This window comes from Apis mellifera, linkage group LG10 (genome assembly GCF_003254395.2).
Source record: "Apis mellifera strain DH4 linkage group LG10, Amel_HAv3.1, whole genome shotgun sequence".
Classification (NCBI taxonomy): Eukaryota; Metazoa; Arthropoda; class Insecta; order Hymenoptera; family Apidae; genus Apis; species Apis mellifera.
Genome location: NC_037647.1, coordinates 12001770 through 12011093, shown reverse-complemented (window position 1 = coordinate 12011093; position 9324 = coordinate 12001770).

Below are 9324 nucleotides of genomic sequence, written 5' to 3'. Positions count from 1 at the left end.
TTCGCATTTTATAATCATATTTGTAAATTTGACAATTGTATAATTTAAATATTGTATCCAATAAACTTTTTTATATTATCTATTTTTTATTATTAATATCATTATATTATTCCTTGCGCATCAATATGTTAAAATTTTATTTCTAATCTTATCTTATGTAGTATCTTATACTTACCTTTCTAACTATGCACTGAAAGCAAATTTTTTAATTGTTTTTAAAATTTTTTCAGAGTAATAAAATTTCTATAGTTATAGCATTTTATATAATACATATAGAAGAAAAAAATAGAAAAAAAAATAGCAGACAATCGTAATCTAATATTATTAAATGATAATTAACAATCTTATCTAATCAATTGATTAACTTTGTTAGATCAACTGATTTGTTTCTCAAGTACGATATTTACATATGAAATATGCATTGAATCATTTGCTGATATTGTATAGAAAAATTAATAAATTATAAAATTTTAAATAATGAAAATGAAAAATTATAAAAATCTTAGAAATTAGAACGTAATACTTTGATATATCATATTTCTTGTTTTTTCACGAATAACAAATAAATTATTTTCGAAACGAAAACATGTTTCTAAAACAATAATAATTTTACATAATAATAAACAACAATAATTTTATTCGAGAAAATTTGCATCCTTATTTACGCGTATTAATTAAAAAGAAAAAAAAAGGAAAAGAAAAACTTATCGTCAATTAATATCTCCATCTATCTATTTCTATCCACAATTGCTTAGAATAACTTAGATCATTAAATGTAATCATATTATGCGATCAGAAATAGTGCAGAACCACTACACGGAAAGTTGGCCGTATAACAGGTTAATCGAGTTGATAGGTGTCGGTGTAAACACGTGGTTTTATCGTTCGTTTTAAAAAACTTTCTCTTTCGTTGGTTATTCTTCTTTTTGTTCGCGCGTAAATGGACGGATGCGTCGAAAACGAGCGATTTAATTTAGTAGGCAGCCAGTTGTATACAACGCGATGGCTGAAGCATTTTTTCGTCAAAGGTTCGCATTCGCGCGCTTCACGTTCTCTCTACCCGAAGCACACTTTTTTTTTTCTTCTCTTTGGCCGACGAAACAATTGGTCAGGGGTGAGCGCGAGAAGCGGCACACACACGTACCAGCGCACCCACACACGTATAGCACGGGCACGGATAGCACGGACGGGACGGGGGTGGAGGCTGGAAATGGGTTGGTTGGCGGGAGAGTGGTGAGATTGCCGTGCGTGCTACACCAGCAGCAGCACGGAGTTGGATGAGAGAGATGAAGTGGTAGATTAACGTCAACCGACGTAGCCCATTCATAACTGGCCTCTCTTTCCGTCCGTGCGCGCCCCGGACCGCCTACGTATACGCAAACCTTCTCTACACGCCGATTTATAGAATTGGAAAAGCGATATCGGAAAAATAGTAAACTTTATTGATGAATCCCTTCCGACCTTTAAGCGATATCGCAGCGATCGAGTCGACCGCATTCCCCTGCTATTCTGGCATCGTGCTACAGGTGGCATGTAAGCCAATCCACGCTGTTCTCCTCACTTTTTTCTCCACTTCTCGTTCTCTCTGTCTGTCTGTCTATCCGTCTGTCTCTCTCTGTCTCCCTCTCTGTCTCTCTCTTTCCTTTGATAATATAATATTCTTAAAATACGATTAATTGAAATTTTTCCAACTTGATATCATTATTGATTATTTTGTTGATTTAATCGCGAACATATTATCTTTCTTATTTTATTGCGGGTAATTATTTCGTACTTCAAACGATTTATTTTTAAATTTCTTAATCTCTTTTCTAAAAGCATTTCTGATTATTTTCTGATTTAACAAATTTGGTCTGGTTTTTTTTAAAACTTTTATAAATAAAAACTAACTTTTATAAATAATAATTTGTGCACAGAGATAATGAATATTTTTAACGATGATGCGTTGGAAAGGAAAAAGTAGAAAACTTATAGTTAAAATTAAAATGAGTGAAGTGGAAGTGGAAATAGGAGTGTCGATCGAATAGGGAACAGAAAAGAGGAGGCGCGCAGTATCGAAGATATAAGCGCATGGAGTACTGCAGCTTTGTATTTAGGCTTTAATATTGTGACATTCCCTTTATACCAACGAACGAAGCACAACATGAAATATACTTTAATCCTAATATATCATATATATATATATATATATATATATATATACAATGTGCCACGCCGGTAAAATAATGGTATAAATTGCATCATCAAAACGATCGATATTCGCGATGGTTAACATTGAATTCAAAATCGATCAACGACATTGTCATCGATTAGTTTTGTCGGATTTTCTTACTACGTAAAATTTCAAACAAGTCACGTTAGATGGCGCTACTAGTTGTACGGGACGCGGCTTTCCTGACAAAATATTTTCCGTCACGATGTTTGTTCGAATTGTAGGAAAATTCTTGTCACAACATATATGGAATAATATCCGATGATAGATTAACGGTTGTCATAAAAATAAAAACTTATCTCTAAATTGACGCTTCTTGTTGCGATCGTACGAATAACATTGAAAATATTCGTGACAATTTTGCTAATATAATTCTATAAAATATTTCAACGAGACTAATGAGTCAGTAACTTTACAGTCTCTCCGGTATAGGCAAGGGAGAACGTACGGCAAGACCAGAAGGACGTCCTGTGACGCATTCAATTGAAAATCTCAAGGCACCCCCGTGCATCGTTCGAAGATAATATATAGGGTTACATTACGTGCAAAATCGATCAGTTATTTTAGTTAAAAATATAATTTTTAATGAAACGGATAATGATAATTTTATTCTCGTAGAAAATTTATATACTTACTTTAAACTTAAAATATTCCTTGTTGTATCAATATTTAGTACGTTTTATACATATATATATATGTATATACACATATATATATAAATATCATAGAATCAAATATCTATTTATTTTAAATGAATATTTTCATTTCATATTCGTATCTTAACTAATTATAAATAAGAAAGACGAAGAGAGTTTTTACTGTTGGTATTCTCAGAATGTTTCGAATCGAGAGAAACTAACAATATGTACGTATAAAAGATAAAATAAATATAAAATGATAGAATCATAAGGAAAGAACAATTGATAAATTATTTGTCACTATTTGAATGGATATAATTGAAAATATATCGTGATTCGTGGGGAGTAGCGAAACGTCGGCAAACAGGATTCTATTTAATTCAACGTATATAATTGTTACGTGGACTATTAAAGCTTTGCATAAGCTGCTGTTTCAACGCATGCTGAATATAGTAATAATTGACGTACCATATGTACGATTCAGAAATCGAAAATGAATAATAATATAATAGACGGAGAAAAAACATTAACACGATCGAAAAAAAAGTACAATCTGCCAAAATATAATTGACAATTTAATTTTCTCCAATTTTCATTTTATTAAAGAGAGAGGGAGAGAGAGAGAGAGAGAAAAGAAAGAATTAAATTTATTATCAATATGAAACTATACATTTTTTAATACAGTATCACAAATCCACTTTTTTTTTTTTACGTTATACGTGTAAAGTCATCGATACGATGTTTTTCAATTTATTCATTGCCAGGCGTATTTTTTTTTTCTCTCTCTTTCTCTCTCTTAATTACACTTAATTATTATTTGAAGATAAAAAATCTCAATCTCAAGTCGTTTTTCAACGAAAAGAAACATACAAAATATTATTATTCTAGGTTGATTGCTAACAATCAACATAGTATATGCCGTTGAATTTCTAAACAGATTCTGGCTCGACAATTTAACGTTTATTAAAAATTTTAGAATTCTAAAATAACAATACATGCGTACACGTATGCGTGTGTTTTATGAATAATGAAACGATTTAAACTATGAACACGTCTTTAAATAATAATATGCAATTATTCCAATTCAAAGGAAAAGTTAATTCTAAAATTTAATTTACAGAATAGATTTATAATAATTAAGCATTGACAGATTAAGCATTGTCTACAATGTTTCAAGATATAAAACTGTTTGTCATCGAAATCGTCGATCATACTTGAAAACTTTATTATCAGTATATATATATATATATATATATATATAGAATAAACGTTTTCGAAGAATCTACAAATAATAATTCAAATTTAATTAAATAATAATAATTAATATCGAAAATATTGTATATAAAAAAAAAAAATTTTAAATATCAGTATCCTTTTAAAACGAATTAAAAATATTATTATAAAATATTCAATAATTTTCAAAATATCACAAAATTGCTATTTTACAAATCTTTCTATAAAAATCATATTTGAAAAATTTATCAGTACATATATGCAATATTAAGATATGCAGAAACTATATCTAATGGAAAGATATGTATATACAAGTAATACTCAGAAGAGAAAATAAAAAATATAGAATTAAGGTAAGATAAATGAAAAAAATTATTTTCGAAATATTTATCGATAGTCTCGTTTCAAATTTTGTTCAATTTTATATTCATATAGATTATTATGCTTTTAATTAAAAGATAGAAATGAGAATGATCTCATCTAGTAAATAAATCGGACGAATCGGACGAGAACGAATGGCACGAGTCGCCAACTTTCTTGTCCTCTTCGTATTTTCGATCATACATATGTTTTGTATTGTGGAGAAAAAAAGAGGACGCAGGAAAGAAGATGATAGATGCGGGGAAAAGAGAAGGAGAGGGGGGAGGGAGAGGGGAGGGGAGAGGAGGCGTGCGAACGAGTAAACGAAGGAGAGAGAGAGAGAGAGAGAGAGAGAGAGAGAGAGAGAGAGAGAGAAGAGAAGGAGAGAGAAAAGATAAGGAAAGAAAGGAAGTCTCGGTGGCTCGACGGGGCACTTTCACCTGCTGGCCCTTAAGGGTTCAAAAATATACGCGAGAGGAGCGAGAGAAGTTTACGCAGACGCTCGTTACACTTGCTCAAACAGCGGAAGTCGCAAGTGCAACGACGAGTACCGTTGATTCCCTTAATTTGACGATATCAGCTTTAATGGAAAGGCGGTTGATACGTTCCCTTTAATATACATATACAACATAAAAAGTTTCACGACGAATAAAGCGACTAGGAGGAGTGGGAGAATGGAAGCGAGTTAGTGTGCGAGTGAACGTGTGCGCGCAAATGAGAGAGTCGAAGAGAAAAAGAGCTGAAGGATGGTGTGCGTGGGGTGAGTCACGGGAGGTGGAGGAGGAGGAGGAGGAGGTGGAGGAGGAGGAGGAGGAGGAGGAAGAGGAGAAAGAGGTGGAGTTGCCGCGGCATGGAAGGGACTGGGGTAAAGAGGAGTCGTGCGTGGGGTGTGAGTTAGGGGCGCGCGTACACGAGACGGAAAAGGATGGAGAGCAAGAAGGAAAAAGAGAGGGAGCAACGGCGTTGGTGGGAGACGAGAGGAATATAAGAGACGGCAGGAGGAGGCCTCGTTCGAGAGAGAGAGAGAGAGAGACGATAAATGATCGGGAATATATTGACCAACGGTTCGATATTGCCGGGTTTTTTCATAAATTTCAACGCTTTTTATTCGTCGCGAAAAACATAATTTTTGGAAATGTTTACCTCGCTAATGCGAAACTTTAGATTCTCAGAATTCGTGGCTTTTCGCGTGAGAAAGAGTCGCGAGCTTTTTGTTAACGAATCGACCAATAATTTTACATTTTAACGTTGGAAAGACGAAGAGAGTCACGGCACGAGCGAAAGCCACGAACGACGAGAGAGAAGGAAAATACGAGACTGAGGGAACGAGAGAGCGAGGGCGGAAGGGTAGAACGGAGAGAGGAAGAGAGAGAGAAAAGGAGAGAGAGCGAGGAACGAAGAGGAAGATAACCGAACAAGCAGAGACGATGGCTCTGAGCTACCAGCGGATTTCCTATTGTCCATGGATTCTTTCGAATAAATAGTTCTCGGAATTTACAGAAAGTTCGGATAAAAAACTTTTTCCTCTGATTCGACGTTACTCGTTACACGAGATATTTCCAGAGAAAAGTTTCATTTTTACAAGACGCGATGGAAATTTTAAAAAAATACCGCTACGTTCGTGGATGGTCAATTCCATGCCGGTCCGTAAGGTCTCGTTTATTTTTGCATTTTAAGGCATTGAAGAAAAGAAAATGTTAAAAAATAGGAAAAAGCGAGCGCTCAGGTACAGGGTGAGAGCTGAAGAGAGGACGGCTTGAGGGAAGAACTAGGGAGTGGGAAAGATGTGCACAAAAACGTACTGACGAACGTACAATGAAGCAAAAAGAGGTATCTAACCTACCAACGCGAAGTAGAAGTCTGTAGGCCCGGGAAAGAGTTGTGCCGGCGCAGGATCGGGGTGCTAGTAGCTCGACCGAACTAAAGTAGAAAGAAGACGAGCCTCTTCGCTACAATTCTTTAAAAAAATTCTTATATAACCGATATCTTTACGTTCGTGTCATTGCGTCACAATTATTTAATTTTTATTTCGAGCAATTCCGCGCATTTGTTTCGCCGATTTCAATTTTTTCCCCGCAATTTCGCGATATTCGATTAAAATAAAAAAATAGTTTCCAAATTTTTTAAATAGCTTTATAAAAACAAATATGTAAAATGTAAACAATATTTATTACGTTACGATAATAAAACAGTTACGATAATATTCTTGTCTATATTTTTGTACTATTTATATAAAAGTAATGTAACATTAATTATGATAAGAATTACGTTCGTTAATAAATATTAATGAACGTATTGTAATTATTAATTATATTTAGATATATAAACAGAAGAAATTTCTACTACATATATACAAATGTTGAAAAATATATAATAATTCTAATTATAAAGTAAGCTTGTTAACGTTTGTGCATAAGTATCTATATATAAAATTTACTTTTATTTTAATCTGCCTCTATTTTATAAAAAATTTATAACACTACATAAATTCATAATTAGGTATTATTTATTTTTTTCTAAAATACGAAGAAGGGAATAAGAAATGAAAGAAAGCGTATGATATTTCGAATAATTTTTCTTTTATTCTTGTATAAAGTATTTTTCAGAACGGATGACGCAAGCAAATGTAAGACGAAGATCTCACTGATATATAAAAAAAAAGAGAAAAAATAGAAAGAATATTTTTGAGAACGAAAAATCGAATATAATAATCGAATTTTCATAATATTATTAATTCACACTCCACTTTGTGTAAATCTAGCTTAATTAAAGTTAAAACTTCGTGTCTTGGTATAAAATTTACGTACAATAGTTGATTCGTGCTATTCCACGTGTACGAAATACTCGCATCGTATCGAAGAAATAAAATAAAATAAAATCCACAAAGTTATCACATACTTGATCACTTACCACTTATATTCTACAGATTAAATCAATTAATAATATTTCTAACTTTGTCTCCATCGACGCGTTTTCAAATTTCTCTTCGTCGTGGTTTCTCGCAAAAGTGAGGTTAACCTATATATGCGGTACAACACGGACACGTAGGTAGAGCGTGAAAGCGAAATGCGTAGCGGGAGCGAGAAAACGAAGGAAGCACGTAACGTAGCAAGACTTTCGTTTGGCGAAAGAGAATAAAATTCGTACGGTTGCGTAGGTAAATAGTTTGGAAAAAGAAGGAAAGGAACGCAGGACGCATTCAGGTAGTTTCCTACATCGAGGCGAATCCGCTTACTTGTCCGCCCTGGAGCGGGCTGCTTTGTGATGAATGCCCATCCTTCCCTTTTGCCCTCTATTCCCCGGCCCAGCCCGGCATCGGACGGACGATCCCCGCGCGCACCATGCCCCGCGCTTTTGTCTCGGAGAATCTGCACAATGCTTTTCTCCTCGTGGAACCCAAGCCTCCTGCATCTTCCTCCCTTGCTCCATCCATTTTTTTCCTTTTGCTTCGTTCGGGTTCCGTGACTCTGTGAAAAGGACTTAATCACATGCGGCACCAGGGATTTGTCCCTTCTCAGGTAGTCTCGTTTAGCGCCCAGAAACTCTTTGGATTTCCTTTCTTACTCAACTTTTCGCTTCCTTTCCAAATATATCTATCAACTACCTGTAAATATCCACTATACCTACATACCTTTTCCATATTTTCCAACGATACTTGATATTTTATTTCTCTCCAAGTCGTTTAACCTGATCAGACCTTGTTCCAACTATATATATATATATAACGTATATATAAATGAATATATTCATAAATAATTTAAATTGCATTAAGTAATATATATATATGCATGTATATATATATATATATTTTCTTAGATTCATTATATGCTAATACATTATTGTTAGTTGATATGAAAATCTTGAAATTTTGACTCTACATTTCAAATATAATTTCTTCTTTCATAGCACCTGTTATGCTACCAGGGCTGTATAAACATTTCAAAAAAGAGAAAAAATAATATATGTACTTCTGTATCAACAAAATATGGAAGAGATGAGTATGTAGAAGTAGTTGGAGTAGAGATGGAAGCAATAAGAGAAGAAATGTGTAGTAGGATAAAGATGAATTTACCATCAGTTATTGGAAGAATATGTTATTTTATTTTATTCTATCATTTTGAGATATATTTTTTAATCTAACTTATAATTTTAATTAAAAAACACAATTTGTGTTTATTCTTACTCGTTTAGTATAGTTGGTATAGTCTTTCAAATTCTTAAAATATTCATTCAAAGAATAATTGGACATATTAATCTTTTAATGAAAATATCGATAAAATAGTTATTTATTTAATGATACCATTTCTTTTTATAAATATAGATCTATATATAGATTACATTATATTAGGTGTATACGTGAGTCAATATTTATTTATAGAGAATACCAGATTATATCAATTCATGTATTAAAAAATATATATTTCTATTTAAAAAAAATTAATAATATTAAGCTTTTTCTTTTTTGAACCATTTAACTTTTATCTTTCTCTTATGTTTCTTAATTATATCAATAATAAAAGAAATATAATATTACATGTTTCATCTTGTGAATCCTTTATAATTAGAAAATTGACAAAAAACAGTATTTCAAGAAATTGAAGCTGTAAGTAAAATTTAATAAAATATTTTCATTCTTAGAAATATCAAAAAAATTTTGTTTCTTATCTCTTCTCGGATTATATTTTCTTAATACAAAATCGAAATTTTTAGCAGCATAAATTTTTAAAAAGGGAAACATTATTGGAAAAAAAGTGCCACGCAAAATTTTTCTCAGATTCTCGAAATCGTGTCGTAAGTAAGAATTTTTGATCGAATTTTATGATTCTGTTAGAGGATTATAATCTGAGAAGCAGTGGCACGACGCATAAAACGAGTTTCCTT